At 38.9% G+C, this 20,863-nt stretch overlaps 1 protein-coding gene across 11 annotated transcripts in view; it reads left to right on the forward strand.

Moving 5' to 3' along the window:
* Positions 1-20,863, forward strand: part of RAD51B (RAD51 paralog B) — a 409,186-nt gene that overhangs the window by 120,732 nt on the left and 267,591 nt on the right. The gene's annotated exons all lie outside the window — the stretch shown is intronic.

Below are 20,863 nucleotides of genomic sequence, written 5' to 3' on the forward strand. Positions count from 1 at the left end.
ACTACTTTCATGTGTGCAATCTTTCTAATCTCGATCAGGTGGCCACGTTCCTTTTCTCCTGGGGCACGTAGGCAGAGCTTGACTGCTTTTTTAATCCTGAGGCTGTTTTTATGGTGGTAGGTGCAGACAAAAAAAAAAAAAGTTTCAAGGAGTTAAAGTATTGTGTACAATGTGGAGAAGGTTAGGCTGCATTTATAGGAAAACCCACAAACAATATGTTTGAATTAAAGGAAGTTATTAAAGCGATGCTTCAAGAAGTGTCTGAGAACAGTGCTTTTCATACTTGCTCAACTTAATGTAAGGCATGATGTAGTCTGTTTGACAAAACTAGTACAGAGTTTCTGGCAGTAATACTTCAGAGGGAGAAGAGATTCTGAAAACAAAGAAATTTTCCTGAGTGTTGTATTCTTGCATTTATAACCAAAACCGTAAGTTGCACAATTACAAAACTTGGTGGTGAAAAAGCTAATAATGCCTTCCCTGACTGTTAGCCATTAGGGTATGAATGAGAACTTGCTTTCTTTTAAAAGCAGAAAGGAGAGCTGGTTTCTTCTGGTACTTGTGAGTTATAGTAATCCTAGTTAGGGTGTTTCAATTTAGCGAAGAGTGTATATTTTGGGCTTATTAGTTTTGCTTTCTGTTTTGCCAGTAGAGTTTAAGAAATTCATTAGTACCTCCTTAGTAGCTTCCAGCTTTTTGTTTTCTTCTACAGGTTTATGATATTCTTACCTAAGTTTCATTGTCTGTGAAAGGTAATAAAAATTACTTGAACAGCTTCATTTTCTTTAACTAGTTTTCCCGAGCTTATGGTTTCTTGTAATGGGGCTGTGCTCTACTCTTCCTAACTTATGTCCTCGCTTCATGACCTGAATCCAAAGCATATCCAGGAGCTCTAAGATACAGTCTAACTAGCAGTGCCAAAGTCTAGCGGAGTCTGTTGTAATGTAACATGAATATATTAACTGAATAGCTCTGTACTGTGTGAAGTAAGGCACTAAAACTATAGTTTTATCATGCTTGTAGTTTAGAGGAGTAAACATAAAGCCTTCAATTTAGAAAATAACAGAGATCAAATACAGTAGTGGTTGCCATTGGAGCTGCTGTACTGTTGCTTCTGTCATGTGAAACAGCTACCTTATTATACTCTTCTGCTTTATACTTACACTTTTTTTTTATTCTTGTGATATCTGAGCACTAAATGGTGTTAATGCCCATAAGCTTTTAAATGCTGTTACTGACACCTGTTTCACGTGACTTATTCTATTCCATATGTTGGGCACAAAAATATTTTTTCCAGTTTTTGGTGGGCTGGGTTTTTTTGTTTGTTTGTTGTTGGAGTTTTTTTTTAGACATCATCTATTTGGGAGTAATGTAATAACTGTTTGTATTAGTGATGTCTAGCAGATACTCTTTATACACGTTCAAGTGTAAGACATTCCTAAGCCTAAAACTGTAGAAGAAATCTCTGCAAGAGCTGTAACCAGACTGTGGTTCTCATGTCCCTGGCACTTTTGCAGTAAAATGGACAGTAAGGAACAATAGAGACAAGTGGAAATACCTCAGGATCAAAAGTATCTCTTTATAAGCATACTTTTTTGCTCAGCAGGGTCTGAGAGACCCCAGTGCTGGCCAGCCAAAAGGCTGTAGTACAGTGCTGATGTAGAAGTGTCCAATGATCTCTGAGACAGTCCAGTAGCATAATATATTTGCAGTGTGGAGTTGGGGGTATTTCTGGGAAGGGAATTGGCATTAAAGTGCAGTAATGTGGATTATAAGAAGTTTTCATTTGGTCTCCCATAACCAAATCAAATGCAGCTTTCAGTGTCAGAGATAGTAAAGATAAAAGCTTAATGTGTATAAATAAAAGATCTGGGTTTATCTTGTGCTTTTTGGAAGGTATTCATTGTCATTAGCATTTAAGAACATTGCCCTGTACATTTAGTCTGTTAAATAAGAGATCACTGGGAGCAGAGGGGTGGAGCAGCTGACTAGTGAAATTCTGTCTGTTTTGCTTCTCAAATAGCAGATCTCTTTAATACAGTCCATGTGTTCAGTCTTGCTTGCCTCTAGGTGGTAGAGTTTTCATACTGGGGGAAGTAATAATTTGCAAATAACTTATTATTTTGCAATTCAGTACTAAGAGGTATGCGTAGGGTTAGCTAAAAAGGACTCCTTACCTTTGCACTGGGAACAGAAAGCTGTAATACTGGGGGTTAGTAGTTTTGATTTGATTTCAGTGCTCTCATTTACTCAATGATACAATCACCCTCTTTGTAAATGCAGTTCATGCATGAATGAAAGTGTGAACAGGACCGAAAGCAGGTGTTTGTGTTACAGAGGGGAAAGTTACAACGCTATTTATAGGCTATTCATTTATTATTTAAGTTATTTGAAATTGTTTCATAAGATAGAAATTTAAGTAGAAAACAGTGAAGTCTAGCTTTATCTAGAGGACTGGTCTCAGCCCTGCTGCAAACCTGCACAATTAAACAGATGTTCACAGGAGATTAATTGTTTCTTTTATTACTTTTTGGCTTACTTAGGATCTGATTCTGTCCCTTTTGTAGTGCCTTATTCAAGCGTTAAAGTTAACCGTGGATATTCTCCATAAGCTTGTGTGTAATGGAATTATTTGGCATGCAAAATACTCTTCAGGATTGTGGAATTGGGTCCTTTGGTGCTATAGACAAGGAATCACACAGCTCATAGACTTCTGCCTGTGAACATTGGCACTGGATAAGCATGGCCAGCCAGTAAATAGATTTGATGTCTTTGCTTGTCCTATACTAACTGTCATGTCTGGAAATACATGGGGTGGGTGATACTTTGGTTTGTTCTTTGTTGTCTCCTTTCTGTCTCCTTTAGCTTGTTCGGTGAATGTATGTGCCAGAGTGAACCTCTTCAGCCAACGAAAATGTGGGAAACAGATGAGTAAAATTTTAACTGATACATATGAGTACAACATGGATAAGAACTTTGTTAGAACCATTTAACTAACAGCATCGATTCCTTTTTATCTTCCTTTTCTTTTTTTTTTTTTCTAGAAGGGGGTGGTTGGTTTGGTCAGAAAATTGACTAGAACTTATATTAACTTATATATCATGTTGGAAATCACGTATGTTTGTTCAACTTACAGAGATAAGTTTTTGTGTAGGTTGGATCAGGAGGACACGCACAACTTTAAGAAAACAATAAATTCAGACTGTTCTTCTTTCATGAATTAATATTTAATTTTCAAGTGAAAAATTGTTTCATTACTGGTGTGATGTCAGATGTGACTCCATGTAGAATTTACAGCCTGATGGTATTTTGACAGGCCATCTGACCACATGGATTTGTAAATTGAATATGTTAGACAGGAATCATGAAGGGAAAAAGTGATGGAGCCTCCTCATGTCACTTATCCGTTTGGTTTTCTGATAGAAACATTAGTTCTAAGGTACAGCTAGGTTCAAGAGGGGAAGAATAAGCCATCTTTCCTAAGAAGTAGCTTTTAGATTCTGAGAAGCACATCTACTTAATGATGAGAAAGAAAGGCGTAATTCTCTACATTAATATAACTTCCCAGTATAAAATTACTTTTAAGGGATTGTTTGGAAAGCTGGTTAGCATTGCAGTGTGTTATTTTTTAAAACCCTGTTCCTATGTGCTCTGCTTTCCATGACACTATTCTTTAGGGACAGCACATTTGTTATAGGAGGCTGAATTGTTTCCTTTTGCAAATCCTTACAGGCTCTGAAACTCCCACTGGCTGCTGTCCAGAAAGAAAGATTTGTGGGTTCTGCCCAGTGTCTGCAAATGTGTGATGATATTTATATTCCTTGAGTTGTTTTCACTGTAGCTAGATCTGGTAAAGCACTTGTGGCTTTACTGCAACTAAAAGACTTGTGGTAAAGTCTGAGAACTTAGAAATCAAGTGTTGTGCTGAAGAGATGTTCTGACTGCCACTGCATCCCTGGGTGGGAAGGGGGATCATCCTAGTTACACATAAGTTCTTTCAGAGGGGGGCAAAGTCAGCAAACCTTTAAAAAAAGAATTAAAACTTCATTTTTTTGGAAAGCATAGTACTATTTAAGTGTGAACAAAAAGCAGAATATTGTCTCAACTGGGACTTCAGAAGTGATTCACAATTATTTTATTGGTAGAGTCCTTAAAATTCAGTTCATTCTGCACAGCTGTACAGTTGTGTTGACTCAAAAGTCTTTCACAGATGGGACTTTTGAAAGAAAAAGCTGCCTTTTTCTTCTTATATTTTTCTAAACTGGTGACAACAAAGAGAAGGGCAGATGTTTCACTTCCATGTGTACTTTCATGTCTTCTTTCTCTTTTCCTCTGCAAGAAGCTTCCACTAAGAAAGGGGTGAAAAAAAAAAAGGAAAAAAGACCAATGACAAAATCTCTTTGTTCTGGGAAGCATTTCCAAACATAAAAACAATACCAATGTAATGCTTTTATAGAACAATTTTTGCTTAAATTTTCAATAATTCACTTGATCTTCATTAGAAATGTCTTCATACTATTTACTACTTCTTCCAATAGGGCTTAATTGAATGGTTCTCTCAGATTTTTCCATATGGTGTTCCCTCCCCTTCCCTCCCCTCTCCTCTTTATATAGCATAAAGAAATGATGGTCATGGCCCCTTGAAACTTTGTCACCTATGAGTTCGAAAATCTGCAGAGTAATTGGTAGATTAGCATACTGTGCAGGCTTGGCCCTGTTCCTGGCTTTGCTCTATGTTTTCTGTATAGTCTTAAGTGATAGCAGTGGTCAGTCTATCAGCAGGTTTGCTAATTTCTGAAACAATACATATGATGACCTTAATACCAGTGATTTCCATTTCTATTTGAAGTCAGTAAAGCCTGTCTTTGAGATCATTAAAAAGATGTTTGTACGTGGAAATAATTTGCTTTGAATATTTTCTTCTAACTTACACTTTTTAGGGTGGATCTATGGCATTACATCTAGAAGTCATTTGTATTGGATAAAGCATATGTAGCATGAGGCTTATTATCTGAGTTCAGTATGTGTGACTGTAATGGGCTGAAGATCCAAGTACCAGCGAAAGGATGTGGTAAGTTTTTCTTGGAGCTGGCAAAAGTTACTGTATTTGGAAGTTTTAAAAACAACTAGGTTGGTATACTGTAAAATATACTGCAGAAAAGGCAGTGCTTTATTGGTAGAAAAATAGGCTGATTATTCCTGTAGGTCTCTCTGTGTACAACTGACGAAGTTGTAAATTATAGTTATTTTAATTTACCTTCATTTCCCTGATTTTGTTCATGACTGAAGCCCTCAGTTTCATGCTAGTGAAAATGGCGATCGACATCTCCTTGTTTAGTTTCCCTTGTTAAGTGCAGAGTGAAACTTTAAGGGCGTAGCTAAAAAAATATTGATTTCCCCACCTCCGCCCCCCCCAAAGAAAATTTGCAAGCATTTGACAGTAGGGCAGAATAGAAAAGTTATCCTGATTGTGTAAGTCCAGTCTTTGGCTGGGCGACCCTGAGAACACTTGAGCAGCAGATGAATGCCCGGTGCTATTGACTAGATAATGTTGTTCTACCCTGTGGACTATAGACCGACTTTCACGCAGACCAATGGTGTGGGGCTTTCCCACACTTGCAACATCACTTGTTTACCAGCCATATGACACGTCTGGTGAACAGAAGTTAAATTGCAACTAGAATGCCCTGTGCTGAGGTCGGTCATCAGTGGGCAAAGCTGCACTGCCCAAGTCAGCAGTGAGCCCTGTACAACACAGTCATTTTGAAATACTACACTTTGGGGCTATAGCTGTTACTTTCTTTTAGCTGCAGATTCATAACCCTCCCCTCTCCAGCTTGAGTTTCTGGGACATCTTCCTGCAGCAGGTGTGGCTGAGGGGGCATCTAGGAGCTAGAGGAACTGGGAACCTGATCTAGTCTGCAGAAACTGTTTTAGTGGACTTGGGTCAGGTGCATGAAAACAATCAGGCATATGGATGCAGATGGACACAATTGTGCTTGATTCAGGCTGATACCTGAAATATGTGGATGTTTGTGCTTTAAGACCCTCAGTCTGAGAGCTTGCTGAGGGGCCTGCTCCAGGGGTCTGTGTATACATGTGTTGTTTTCAGTGAGGACTTAGAAGTCTGTGGTTTTGTTTGAATCTGGAGCTGGAGGGTTTTTTAATTCATTTGCAGCCCCTCAGCCTTAGAAAAGGCAATTACAAGTGTTGAAACTTAGATGTAGAAATTGATTTAATCCAATTGGAGTCTTCTAGAAAGTTTGTCCTGTGGTTAAAGCTACTTTTTTTTTTTGCTTGATAGCAATGAATTAAGTGCTTTGGAAGGAAAGGAATTTTTAAGGTCCGATCTGTTGGCCACTGCGGTTTTCTGTGGTGCCGACCTAGGTAAATATTTCCAATACAATAGCTTATGTTTTAAGTCTCAGTCTACTTTTGTATTTTTGAGGAGTTTATGTAAGTATAAATATTCAAAAAGGTGTTTCTTATTTTGTCAATCCCATGTAATCCAGGATCAGTTCATAGTACTGATTACTACATATTACCAGTTCTGACCTGGGAGGAAGTGCACAAGTAAAAAGAATAGCAGAATAGTTCAGCTATTTTTGTGGCATAACTTGGTGGTATTTGGAGTTATTGGGAGACTGCAAGCCAAATGGCAGTGTATGCTATCCCAAAAATAAAGGTGAAGCTGATTGAACATCTTCATTATTATTAGAAGTAGCATGAATTAAGGTTGAGTGGAGTGAATTTATGATACATGTGCCTGTGTAGGTATGATACTAGAATATAAAGGGCTAAAAGATAAAGGAAAAGTATTATGAGCTGATGTTTTTAGTACTGAGACAGGACCAGAGCTGTGCCCCCATGAAGAAGGATGATCTGGTTTTGTGGTACTTCTACCATTGTTGTAGTGCTGTCTCACTGAGTTCCAGCTTTCCAAACCTCACTGCAAGTAAATAATGCCTCTTGGGTAGTGAGTGCCTTACGCTGTTTTGTGTGCTCATCCTGCCAAGGGATCGTAAAGTTCACTGGTCATTTTTTAACTATAACTTTGGGAAACACTGTGGTGCCACAGAAGGCAGTAATGCTGCTCTTTGATGTTTATTCTACCTGCTTTTCCTTTTTAATAATCAGAGCGGGAGGAAATGTGTCAGATTAGCTGGATGGCAGAAGGAATTCACTGAAGCGAGAAAATTGAATTATACTCAAGTTTCAAGCTTCTGGGTTGGAGTCACAAAGCAGTAATCATCTTCTAGTTGTTTTTAATTATTTATTTTGTGGCACTTTACTTGGCCGTGAAGTGCATACTGTGGGTTAGCCTGAGAAAATGGGCAATGTGATTGAGGCTTTGAGCAGTGTAAGCATTAACAAGTACCTTTCTGTTGTAGTCTCTAATGTGTTTGATAAGACCAAGGGGGAGAGAGTGAATGAAGCAGGATTTTAAGTTGGGTCTGTGTGGTCTTCACCTGTAGTTTGCCATTTCAAGTACGATGCAGCTTGCTAGCAGCTGAAATACTTCACCAAATGATGGCAGTTTTCTGTTGTGATATAAATGAGTGAATGTTTGACTTCATGTAAGGCTTTTAAGACTCCTTGAGTCTTAGAGCAACATTAAGCCTTCTTTTATCTGATTAAAAGTTAGAGAAGGACGCTGAATCTGTGTCTACAGACCACGGTATCACACAAACTGTCTCTGTGTGGCTGATTTACCTGCCAGGTTGAGCTCTATGTGGCATGTCCTTTTTTTATGTCAAACTTCACATGACTACACAGAAGCCTCTGATATCTCTGTTTCCTCCAATAAATAATGCTCCCTTGCGTCTCTTCCCCTATAACTCTAAGGGAATCCTGGGAAGGGAAGGATACCAAGCCTATGCTGTTTAGTGAACCACTTAGGTGAGATGAATCTGAGCTTCACCCTCCCCATATTTTGGTCCTTAACTACAAGGAGGTGGTAATGTTTTATGACTATATAGGAATGGATGGCTGATTCTTTAAGCTGGATAGCATTTATGTAGTTCTTCTTTAAGATAATGTGTACCTAAGGCTGATGAATAACGGGCCTGGTTTGAAAAGCAAATATGCAAATACGTGACCATGTATTAGTTGGGCATATCAAACATGCATTTGAGACATGGCTTTACCAGGATGGCTGATGGGACTACAAATGCATTATTACTGCTGCAGAGTGTGGTATCCAAAGCCTGTGTCACTGATGTAGGAACAGTACAATACGTGTTAAAGTCTGTGTCTACACAGTGTTTTGGAGTTTTGTTTCTCCTTTGGAAATAATGACCTTTTGTTAAGTAGGTCCAATTCTGATTTTATTGAATTAAGTAAATACCAAAACCACAGTACACTGAAATGTAGCAGCTGAGCCTTAGGGCTAACCTGTCCCATATCAGCTTTTCTGGCATTCATCTCTAAGAACTTCAGTCAGTCAAGAAATGCCTTAAATCTGATGTTCAGTAGCTCCTTGACCTTGTTACAGGTGAAGTTTCTACATGCAATTATCTGTTAAACTACACAGTGGGAGCCCTGGAACAGGCTCCCCAGGGAAGTGGCCACAGCACCAAGCCTGACAGAGTTGAAGAAGCATTTGGATGATACTCTCAGGCACATGGTATGACTCTTGGGGATGGTTCTGTGCAGGGCTAAGACTTGGACTCAATGATCCTTGTGGGTCCCTTTCAACTCAGGGATCAACTCACTGGGATTCTGTGAAATTATGTCTTACCCAAGAATAGCTTAGAAATCTGCAAATAGAGGATTCAGCAAGTAGAGAAGGAGTTGTGTTACTGATGACTGAAGAGCATGTTTCTACTAACTCCAGAAGCAGCTGTTGGAAGAACTTTAAAATCAAATTTTTCTTTCCATTATTGAAAATGAAAAAAAAAACAGAGAAAATCCCATCCAGAAATTAGGTGGTGCAAATGAGATAAGGCAAATTCAGGATCACATGCCATAAACAGATTCTAAAGGAATCTAACATACCTACCTTAATGAATGTAGTTGGTAAGGAAGTTCAAGGGAAATAGCTCAGCCAGTTTCTCAAGTACAATGTGCTCTCCTGTTGCCATTTTCAGGGTCAGGGTGCTGGTTAGATAAACCATTGGTCTGATACAAGTGAAACTACTTCCTTATGCACTGGATGCAGTAGACAGAATTGCATTGGAGCTATCTGCATAGTTGTTCACTAAAGGTCTTTTGGAGCAGGATAGGCAGGTTGAGTGTGGTGTCGGTCTGTTCATCTGGGGTTGTACAGTGCGGGATGTAGAGCACAGTCCTGATCTGTGAACAGGGTGCTAACATAATGCAAATGTTATTGGTGGTGTGCGGATCTAGATACTGGACTGCCGTATGGGCCAGTGTGGCAGAAGCAAGATCTATTGCAGCTGTAAGTGGACCTGAGAGAGAACAGTGAAGAGTCTGATTGTAATCCATTAGAGCACTGTTTTGAAATAACATTCCTACATCTTGCTCAGAGTGGTATTCTGTGCAAATGGAGATTTTTTGTAATTAACATCTATATATAAGCTTGTGCATGGTCAAGAGGAGTACCATCCTGACTGTATTACAGAGACAGGATTCTGTTTTTGCATGATCTTAAGCAGTAAGAGTTTTCCCTGTTTATTTTTTCACTCTTCAGAGGCCAGAGATGAATGGAAGGACATAGAGAGTCTGGATTACAATTTACGTCATAGTTTGACTAGGAGAACATTTTCTTTTTGAAGTGAGAGTTGTAAGTTTGAATCCACCTAATATAGGCAGATGCTAATAATCAGCTTCTGGGACAGATGTCAGCCTTCTGGGCCGTGCACAGGGATCAGTACTTGCTGCTGGATTGGGATTACTTGACTAAGATCGCAGGGGTTTAGCAGCAGCCTGAACGTTAATCTACAAACCACATTGTCTCATTCTGGATACTATTTTTGTGTTAGCCTTGAGCACGGTGTTTGATTTAGTACAGTGTTGTTGCAACATTTGTGTATTATTCAAGCAGTTATTAAAAAGTAGAATGAAATAAAATATTGTGTTACAAGACAGCTATGGATATGAACCAAACAGGTGATCTTTTCCAAATTTTTCCTGAGTGCTTCAGTGATTCTGTAGATTTGGCAGTTCTGATAGCAGTTGGTTTTAACAGTTTCTGTAGCTGTACCAGAAAAATGTATGATATATTTGATACCAGTAATTTGATACCTCCTAGCAATCAGATAGGCCTGCCTTATGGTTGGTGTTGAACTACAGAAATATCTTAAGTATAAAGGATGTTATAATATACATGAACAAGATCCTAAGAAAGTTTAGCTTTTCAAAATGGAAAGCTCTAAGATCTAGGAGCAACCATCACTCTTTCTTTTGTGCCCTCATGGAAAATGTGATTAAAAAGTGACAAGGAAAACATTTCAACTGGTACTAAATATTTTCTTCTCCCTATTGGCTTCCAAAATTCCAATCAAGTATTTATATAATGTTATATGATTTAGCTGTTAAGAAGCTGTTGAGAAGGGTATGTCAGCATGTCCAGTTTAGAAGTGTAGAGAGAGAATGCTTATGTGGTCTATGCATTACATTTTAAATCCTGTTTCTCTTGAACCACAAACTGAAATCCTGGTAGGGTTAACTAAATCCTCTGCCCTTCCGTAGTAGATATAAGTTGTCCAGTGCCCTAAATATCTGCTGATCTCTCTCCACCATTTATTTTTTGTCAGTGCTTTTATTCACCTTGATACTCTGTTACTGTGAGGCATTTGTTGTGGGTTTCTTTTTTTTAAAAAAGCCATATGGTAAACGCTACTCAATTGCTGTTGGGCAGTTTTCTCTGAGGTAAATATAAATGATGAAATCAATCTCCAAAATACAGTTCATTGTAGAAGAATAAATAATTTCTCTGTTGATAATCTTGGGGTTTTTTTACGCTCTTACTGTCTATTATCCCTCCTCCTGTGCTTTGTTATTTAAAGAAGATCTGCAGTTACTTCTTTAAATCTTTAATCAATCTCTTCAGTCATTAACACTGACTTTTGTCTTTCCTTTAGAACATTTTCCTAACAAGTTGTCACTATCCTTTTCAGACCCAACTGGGGCTGGATGTATTGTCTGTTCTAAAGCAGCTTTCTCGGTGCTACAGTCAATCTGAAGTGCTGGCATTGCCAGGTATCAGGTTATGAGTTTGCCAAATAATCCAGGAGAGAGGGAATGGGGCTGGGATAGTGTTTGGAAGAGCAATCTCCACAGAAACACTTTGTATATAGGACATTCCCATTATGATGGAACAATAGATCTTGGGATATAGTTTTAGAGAAAACTGCATCGTCTAAAGTCAGCTTTTATGAGGAAGTATGAAGCCAAGGCCCAGACAATTTACTAAAGTATTTATTTTAGTCAATTTTTACACAGACTGTTACGCATTAAGTTGATGTTATATTTAAGTTGCTGAATTTTCTTTACTTATATTGTCCTTGCTATAAAAAGTATGGCTTTTGTGATATCATGGCTGGGCTTCGCGAACGAAGATTTGGGGAGGGCTCTACCCACATTTGTTACAAGCACGCTGGTGGCTAAAAAGGCCAATACGAGACAGGCACGTCCGGTTGCAAAAGGCACAGCAGAAAGACCCCTTAGGTGGTATATTCTGCAAGACACGATTCTTTCTGCGTTGTCTTTTCTCCTTAAGAGTGATCCTGTGTGCTTTCTCAAAGGAAGCAGCAGCGTTATAGATGGTGTGTCTCCAGAGTAGACCAGTTATGTTGATCAATATGGCTGCGGCTGAGATGTTGTTTCAGGGAGTTCTTGTAAGCTTTTGTGATAAGCAGTTGGATAACATGTATGCTCTTGAAAAGCAGCTTTCTTCTGACCTCAGGGGTGGCTGTACTTCAGTGACATTACAGAACTTAACCTTTATGCACAGCAGTCATCTTATAATCTATCTCCAGGTGTTAAAAAATAAAAATACCTATTTATCTTACATGCTTCTTTTAGGTTGTAATTCTATAATGTCTTCCACTGAACAGCTTTATTGAAAAAATTAGTGCCCTCCTCTCTCTTCACAAGCTGCTCATATTCTCTCTGCCTTCAAGAGAATAGTGCTGTTGATCTCCTATTTGATATTACACTCATGTAAAATGTTAGCAGAAACCCAGCCTACAGGAATCCTATGGAACTAGGCCTGTATAGTTTCCTATTTTGGGATGAAAGACCTGTAGAAATTAAGCTATCAGTATAACAGCTCTTGGCATGCTGTGTGTTTTAATTCAAAGCAGTTTCTTTAACTAGTACATGAGCAATTTCAGATACTAAAATAGTTTTTGAAAGTACCCTCTCTCCAGCTGTTGACAATGATTACCCTGGACTTACCCTGTTTGTAACAACCACATATGTGTGGTCTGTTAAAATCAAGAAATACCCATCCTTAATTTCTGCACATATACTTTAAGGGATATACAAGCCCCACAGAACAGGATTGACAGAAGAGAACAGTTCAGTGACCTTCCTCTACCCTTCTTTCACAGAGCTGTATGTATATACTGGCAAATGATTCAACAGCTTGGTCTTGCTGGGGTTTTGTTTTTAGGGTTTTTTAATCGGATTGTCTTGGTGGGGGTTTTTTCCTTTTCTTCAGAACCTTATCAAATTTTATATTTGCACTGCTTTGTCCACTGGTTAAAAATTGTATAGCAACTAAGTCTGATGACTTCAGAAAAGCAGTATGTGTCATAACAAACTGAGTTCTGTAGTATTCCATTATAAATTATTTTTTTAAGTATTTAGGCTTATGGTTGACTCATCGGTCTTGAAATCTTCTAATCTTGCCCAGAGAGATTTGGAGAAACTGTTTTTGCAAGCAGGAAAAAACCATTGTGCAAATGTGAATGCTGGTTTTTCTTTATTGAATTCAGACAAATATATTACCTCTCAGGACATTAGCAATTTATTTTTCACCTCTGCTTTAGAATTAATAGCTTCAAAATCAGCAGTTTTGCCTTTAAAGTATGTGACCCTAACAGATTGATTTCCTGATCAGTACATTTACAGGTGTGTCTAGAGTACTGCTGCAGACACAGTTGCAGCATGTGTGGGCATATCCAAACCAGCAACCTGCCCAAGCACCCACTGTTTCCAGCAAGCCTGAGCCACGTGCCCTCCAGCCTCTGCTGCTCTGCTCTCCTCTGCCGTTGTTGGAGTAAAGCTAGCACCAGCGTGCCTGCTTGTGCTGATTGCAGTGAAGATACAGCTTTAGAATTTGTTTAATGTTGGTTACCTCTTGTGTTTGTTATGCCTTGTTTTTGTTTGGGAAATTTGTTTCTGAAAAGGACTTGGAGGAAAATGTAAGTCAGTTAGGGTCTTCTTGCAGCTGGTCAGGCCTAGATACATTTTGACCAGCTTTACCAGGGCTGCTGGGAGCTTGCTATTGCTAGACTAATGTAGGTTAAGAATATGTGTTGTTAAAATGTCAACATATTTAAGCACCTAGAAATATGGACTGCCCTCTAAAAGGGTTCATCATTGATATGCATCATCAGACAGATGAAAGAAGTTTCCTGTTGATTCAAGGCTATATACTGCTATGCCAAAACAAAAGAAAGTATAGCTAAGTAAACCACAGTAATTTTACCCTAGTGCATCCTTGCCTTTGCTGATTTTTCATTAAAGGATAGTGAAGTGTGTATTTGTATGTTACATTTCTGTGTAGTAGTAACTTTTCTTTCTTATAACATCTAGAATTCTTCACATTTACTGTAATGGCTGTATACTGAATACTGAAAAGCAATCACAAAAAAGTCATGATCTCCCAGACACATGACCTTCTGTGTCAAACATGTGTGTTCAGCAAGTCTGAAAATGCCTTTTTTTTTCTGCTGGTATGACATGCTCCCTCTGTAATCTTGAGAAGTCAGGTATATCCTTGAAAATTGGGGAAGTGGAAGGGAACAATGCAAAAAATCGTAACTTTGATCTGGGACTGTTTATTCCACAGTCATTGCAAATAAAATTTAAGATTAAAATATTTGAGATTTGTAGAAAAAAAACTGGTTTTCTTTCTTCTATTAATCCTATAGATTTAGTCAAATCAGTATTTTTGTCTGGTTACTGAGTGTTCCCATGTAAGTTTTAGTTTGTGAAAGGAAACTCACAAGATTATTTGTCTAAATTCTTTATTTCAAAATTATAAGCTACTAAGCAAAATCTTAAAAGTAAATAACGTAAATGTTATTTCAGTATTAATGTTATTTCAGTATTCATTCCCTGATGCTGGAAACAGAGTACAATCCAGCTTGCCTTTGTGTAGTTGCTTTGATGCGTTTTGAGCAAACAGGAGTTAGGATTTGCTTTTGCTGTTCAACGGGGGCTGAAGTATGATTTCAAATTGCTCAGTGAGTTGGTATATTGAATTAAAAATATCTAATAGTGCCATTTCACACTATGGCTGTATACTAAATGAGTGTTTTTCTTTGAAATAAAAGGAATTTATGGTGGTGCCATGGAAAGGGACCTCAGAGTCCTGGTTGATGGGAAGTTGAATATGAGTCAACAGTGCCCTGGCAGCCAGGAGGACCAACCGTGTCCTGGGGGGCATCAGGCAAAGCATCGCCAGCCGGCTGAGGAAGGGGATTGTCCTACTCTGCTCTGCACTGGTGTGGCCTCACCTTGAATGTTGTGTGCAGTTTTGGGTGCCACCATATAAGAAAGATATTGAGCTGTTAGAGAGTGTCCAAAGGAGGGCAATGAAGACGGTGAAGGGCCTTGAGGGGAAGCCGCATGAGGAGTGGCTGAGGTCACTTGACTTGTTCATCCAGAGTGAGACTGAGGGGAGACCTCACTGTGGTCTACAACTTCCTCATGAGGGAAAGCAGAGGCGCAAACACTGATCTCTTCTCTCTGGTGACCCAGTGACAGGACCCGAGGGAGTGGCATGAAGCTATGTCAGGGGAGGTTAGGTGCAGGTTCTTCACCCAGAGAGTGGTTGGGCACTGGAACAGGTTGCCCAGGGAGGTGGTCACAGCACCGAGGCTGACAGAGTTCAAAAAATGTGTAGACAATGCTCGCAGACACATGGTGTGACTCCTGGGACTGTCCTGTGTAGGGCCAGCAGTTGGACTTTGATGATCCTTGTGGGTTCCTTCTAACTCAGAATATTCTGTGATTCTGATATCCCGTCCTGAACCCCTTTTTAACTTGAAGTTCAGAATGAAAGCATTCCAAGTTAAGGAAAAGCAAGTCTGCCTTTACCATATGGTTTCCATTAAAGGTATTTGCGCTCGAAAAGTCTGCATTGTATTAAATGCAAAACACCATAAATGCTGTGGTGTTTGGCTCTTTTTCAGCAGGATAACCTTTGAAACATAATTCCTCAATGCCGAAAACCTGTTAAGCATTGTTGTTCATTTATTAATAAAGGTTTATAAAAAAGCTTTCACTTTTCACAACTGTTATTAAAACTAATTTAAGGCTGGCAGCAGTGTCCCAGGTTGGGCCCTGCATGGTCACTCATCCTTCTGTTGAGCATTTAGTGCTAAGATCAGGTCCACCCAGAGAAAGAGATCAGTGCTGTAAATTCCCGTCTCCAAAGCTGGTACTCACACAAGGGTGAATTGTCAGAACAGGGAAGATAAAGTCACTGTTTGTCCCAAGGGCTGAAATCTCTGCTTTCTTTACTCAAAACTGAAGGACAGAGCCAGAGACGTTGCAAACTTTCCCTCTTTGTTATACAAACTTGCTTTTTTCTCTTTCTGAAATTGCGACTAGTTCTGTAGGAGGGAGAGGTTTAGACTTCAGTTTTGTTTGGTCCTTTGCCTGTTGAAATCTGGTAACAAGGGCAGCGGTTGGTGCCAATTGCAGTGTTTGGTTTTGTTTTTCTGTCATCCTGAGAAATGTCTAGTACAAACTGGACCATGACCACCCACTCATTTCACATGAACCACAGATCACTTGACAGATGGCAAAGACTAAGGAACATAGGATTTAATACAGCAGATCTGTCTGTCTTATGCATTCTGTTTAGCTCAAAATAAGGCACCGCTTCCTCTCCTGCCTTACTCACCCTGTCCTTGCGGTGGAGTAGTGAGCAGAGAAATACTTCCATGATGACTGTGGCAACTGTTTATATTCTGAGGTATGGGATTTCATTGTTCTTATCGGAGTTTGTGTAAATATGGTGTTGGTTTTGGTTAATCAACTCTTTTCCTAAAGGAACACTTCATTGTAATGTTGTCTCAGGCTGACTTCTAGCAAATAAAATTCCCCAAGCTCCCCTCCTCTGAAAAACCTTTGCAGGCCTCGAGTGAAAAGAAGTATTTCTGTTGCTGTGTAAAAACTCTATTGAAAAAGGTGGTTTTTAGTAATGCATTTTGACAGTTTGCCACACACATGTCAGTTTATTAGTGATAATATATGAAGGCAAATTAACGAAAAATACATACCAATTCATCAAAGTACAGCTGTCCACTCTGCTTCTGGCCAAGCTGAATGAAATGCCTAAAGTAAGGCTGAAATCTTGCTGGATAAGATCTTTTCAGTAGACCACAATGCTGATCCAGAAAAACTCACACTTTGAATTCAGTCAGTCTTAACTTATGGTCAAAGTCTGTGCTTTAGGTCTTTTTAAATCATACTCTCTGGCAAGACATTGGTATTTTTGCTTCATGTCTAGAAAACGTAGAGAAACAGTTAACACAAACCTCGTGCATTAGAACCGTACACATTTCAGTCACCCTAATTTTTGCAGTTCACATTTCTTAGGGAAGAGTTGAGTATGTTTTTCAAATCTCCTTATGCTTGCCAAAAATAGTTGAAAAAAGGGAAATTTTAAAATTATTCCAAAGAATAATTTCTTCTACTATTATTATTGTCTTAACTGTTGAGAATGAAGGATTTTAATTTGTTGGAAGAATAGAAGGAGAGAGCAGTGCATGTGATAAGCTCACACTGACCTGAGATTTGTGCCTGGAGGCCCTCTGTAAAAAATAGCATGTCCTTTTTCCTGACCTGCATGGCAGCTTCACAGTTTCTAACACTATGGGGATATCTGTGTCCTAGTGGTCATGTAGAGTAGCATGAACTTAAAAGCAAAGCTCTGAAATGCTCCACAGAGGAGGAAGTGGAGTATGTGGCATGTTCATGTGATGAGTTTTTGCTAGTCTCCCTTACCTTACAAATAGACCATTTGATAATTACAGTTTCTGTGCTAGACTCATCATCACTTCTAAATAGAAGAAACTTGAGTGATGTCCCCTGGAGCTGTTTAAAATGGAGATAAAAATTGGAACATCTTTGCCAGATAGGAATAGTTACAGTAAAAGTTGCCTTTCTTAGTTGAGAGTACTGTTGCTGTTGATAAACCTGAAATTGGTGTTGAATCCAGCCAAGCTTGGAAGCAATCCTCTACTTTGCTTTGAGGAAAAAAAACCCTGGTAAAAGCTGAAATCAGCCTTTTGGCTAGCTGCTCTTGCTTGTAAGTGTTGCCTTTGCTAAGCTCATCTGTCCTGATCTAAAGCTGGCTTTCATTTGTGTTTGGGAGGATTGCAGAATGCTAGACAGAAGTTGCAAGGCACACAGGACACCTTGCAACTTCTATGAGTCTTGTGTGTGTTCATAGAGAAAAGTTTGGAAGGGACCACAGGGAGTCATATCACTCTGCTCTCCCAAATACAAAAGTCATGTATAAGTGTACTAGTATCCAAGCACTATTGGGGAGAGGAGATGGGATTGTTTGCTGAATTTAAGGTCATATTGGAAAAAGAGGAATTCCTCACTGTGATTCTGTGTGAACAGCTTGCAAGGGAATCAGGAGCCAAGAAAGCAGTACAGGATTCATCCTTCTAGTCCTCTGCACTGATCAAAATTGCTTTGTAATTTGAGGTGATGAAAACTGTCAGGAGCTCTTACCTGATAAATTCAGCCTTTCTTAAAGTCTCTGAGAAGACTCTTTCATCAAGGTCAGCTGTTAAAAAGAAAAATATAAGGCCCAGTTTAAGTAAAATCATTGCCACTGGTTTTTTACTGATTTTTTTTTTCCCCATTGGTAGATGATGCAATAAAGTAATGAATACTAAGTATCCCTTTCTTTAGGAGTGACCACATTGTCCAGTGTTATGGATGGTTCCATACTCCAAAACATATATTGATATTGTGAGCTGTAAAGAGTGAACCTGCAAAGTCTGGAGGAAGTACTATTTTGAATCTCTTTAGGATGATGATCCCTGGCCTTTTCAAATGTAATTGTAAAGAGATTTGCTCAATAAACAGGACTACTGTAAGTCAGATTAGCTAGTTTGAAGGATGTAATGAAGAAACAAAAAGAGTGGGCAAGGAAAACACTTCATTTTCCTAAGTTTAAATCCAAAGTCTAATCTTAGCAGTGACTGTTCACTCCACTCAATCAAAACATAGTAAACTATATTCCTCTGGATCACTGGTTATTGCCGGGTGATATAGGTGCATAAAAATTACAGTCATCTGGTTGTTCTTTCATGTGTGTGTGAAATTTGTTGCAGATCTTTGGCAAAGGTTACAAATGCCATCATTTATTCAGCACTTGAAGATTTAATGTTTACGAGAAGGAACTTGGCCAGAGGTAGTTTAGCAACTCTGTGATAAGGTAGCATGGAAAAAGATTATTTTGCTCTGTCCCTGCTGTAATTAATCTCTGTAGTGAAGCTCTTGTTGTCTAAGACTATAACAGTAGCAGCATCTGAAAACAATACGTTTCCTTAAAAAGTGAAAGAAATTCCATACATAAAGTCTATATGGGTCTATACATATAAAAATGGGTTTTAACATTAATATGTATATTTATAAATAGATAAATATGCAACAGATAAAATGAGGGGATTTTTAGGTAAGAGGTCTCAGCACTGCAAGCATATTATTGTAGCAAAGGGAATGATATTTCGAGGGGCAGGAAATTCTTTTGAGTTGTATTTACTTGGGCCTAAGGGTGTTCCTTTGTTTCATCCATGTTTTCATAGAAGAGTTGTTGAGTGCCAGCCCTCAAAACTACTGACTTTGCTTCTTTCTCTTCCCTTTAAGTAATGCAATGCTCCATAGAACCTTTGCAGTTTAAGACATGGAAACTAAGTGTAAAATCCACGATCATTTGAGTGCCGTGTCTCTCTCAGAGGATACATATTTATAATACTTCCATGTGATTTGCATGGATGAGCACTAGAATGACAACTAGCATCCTTTTTTTTTTCCTCTGATATTGGCTAAGTCTGTACTTTAATTACTTTGAGGTTCTAGAAGGCACAGAAGTCAAGCACCTTCCCTAGCTGCTTGTATTTTTTCTCAGCTTGACAATGGAGTCTGGTGCAAGGTAACTCTTTATTGCAGCAAAAGTAAATCTGTGCATTGACCTGCTGTTTTCCTCCATACTGTGTCAGTATCTAAGGTTGCAGGTCGATGTGGGTTTTCTTTGAAGCCTGACAAGATGCACTGTGTGTTAGCTTGGTCTTGGCATTGCACTGACATGTTTTCCATTCTTCTTGGACCACAGGCACAATAAGATTGTGTTTGCCTGCGAAAGGTCATATAGCTGTACACTGTAGATCTCTCGGGCTGAACATCAGAGCATAAATGTAGCATCAGAGATAATAACCATTGTCTATCCGTCTACTGCTCCTATCACAATATTGAGAAAGAAATAGCAAAGCATCCCAGTATTGTCAGTTTGTGGAAAGCCCTGGCTTTCCAAATGCTGCAATATTTGCTTTACAGAGACTTAGAGCAGTTTTCTTGCAGCTTTTAAACCTCTTTATTTTGGTTAATCATTTTCATGTCCTGACTCATTCGATTTTAAGGAAATAGCTTCAGGTCCTGGCTGCATTGCACTATAGATCAGGCAAGCTAGATAATAAATTGGCTTGTTGTTGATGTGTAAAGGAATGGAAGCACTGCCAGAAATGTCTAAGCAAGCTGGCCATCTCAGTGTTGGCATACTGTTTCCAGGGGCTGCTGTGAATCAACCATGTATTCAAAACAGGACATTAATTGAAAAACCTTTTCATAACTATTATGAAATGTTTATTTTCACATTTTTCAGGCCCTGCAAGATGTATTTATTAATAGGCTACTGCATTTACACTTTCTTTAATGAAAGTTACATAATGTACAAGTTACATAGCTATACCACCTAAGGATGTGTTTTTTGTCAGAATTCTCAAGTAAGGTTGATTCTGGACAGTAAAGGGGTGGACGACTGCTCCCCCATGAAGGGTGAGTGTGTGGGTAACAAACCTGTGCTCAGGAGCCATTGCTGGCAGTTTGGTTAGAGGTGTTCTTCCCTCTGAGTCAGGTCTGAGCCCACGTTCTGGAGTAAAAGATTTCTGCTGGACAGGGTATTTGATTGATGAGCTGCAAACCCATGGTTTTTACATCTTGTGCTTACCAAAACACCCCACGTTTTTTGCATGGAGATCTAGGTGTTCCAGTTAAATCCCAAAAGAGCATCCCAGTTTTCTTCCCTAAAATAGTCTTCAGATTTGACTTGGCAGAAGGATTTTTGCTTTCCTCTTCATATATATTACACTGTATTGTAGTTTAACAACTCATTCTTGGTCACAGCGATGTATGGGGTTTAGCAGCAGTATAATTTCTTGACAGTGTATGGTAGTTGATGCAGCATAATGAAATTTTTCAGTGTATGAGAAATTATACATAGACCATAAATTCTGTGTGGCCTTTGCATACTTTTCAATGCACTGGACAACAGAACTTCTGTTACTCCATCTTTGTTCTACTTCATCAGCATATACACATCTCTTAGTGTATATATATAATAGAATAAATAAACTAATGGATAAGAGATCTTAAGAGAGGCATTTCTTATGGACTTAGTTTCATCATGGTCAAAGCAAAG

Source organism: Manacus candei, unplaced genomic scaffold, assembly GCF_025592945.1.
Source record: "Manacus candei isolate 608988 ecotype Guabito, Panama unplaced genomic scaffold, ASM2559294v1 h1tg000033l, whole genome shotgun sequence".
Lineage (NCBI taxonomy): Eukaryota > Metazoa > Chordata > Aves > Passeriformes > Pipridae > Manacus > Manacus candei.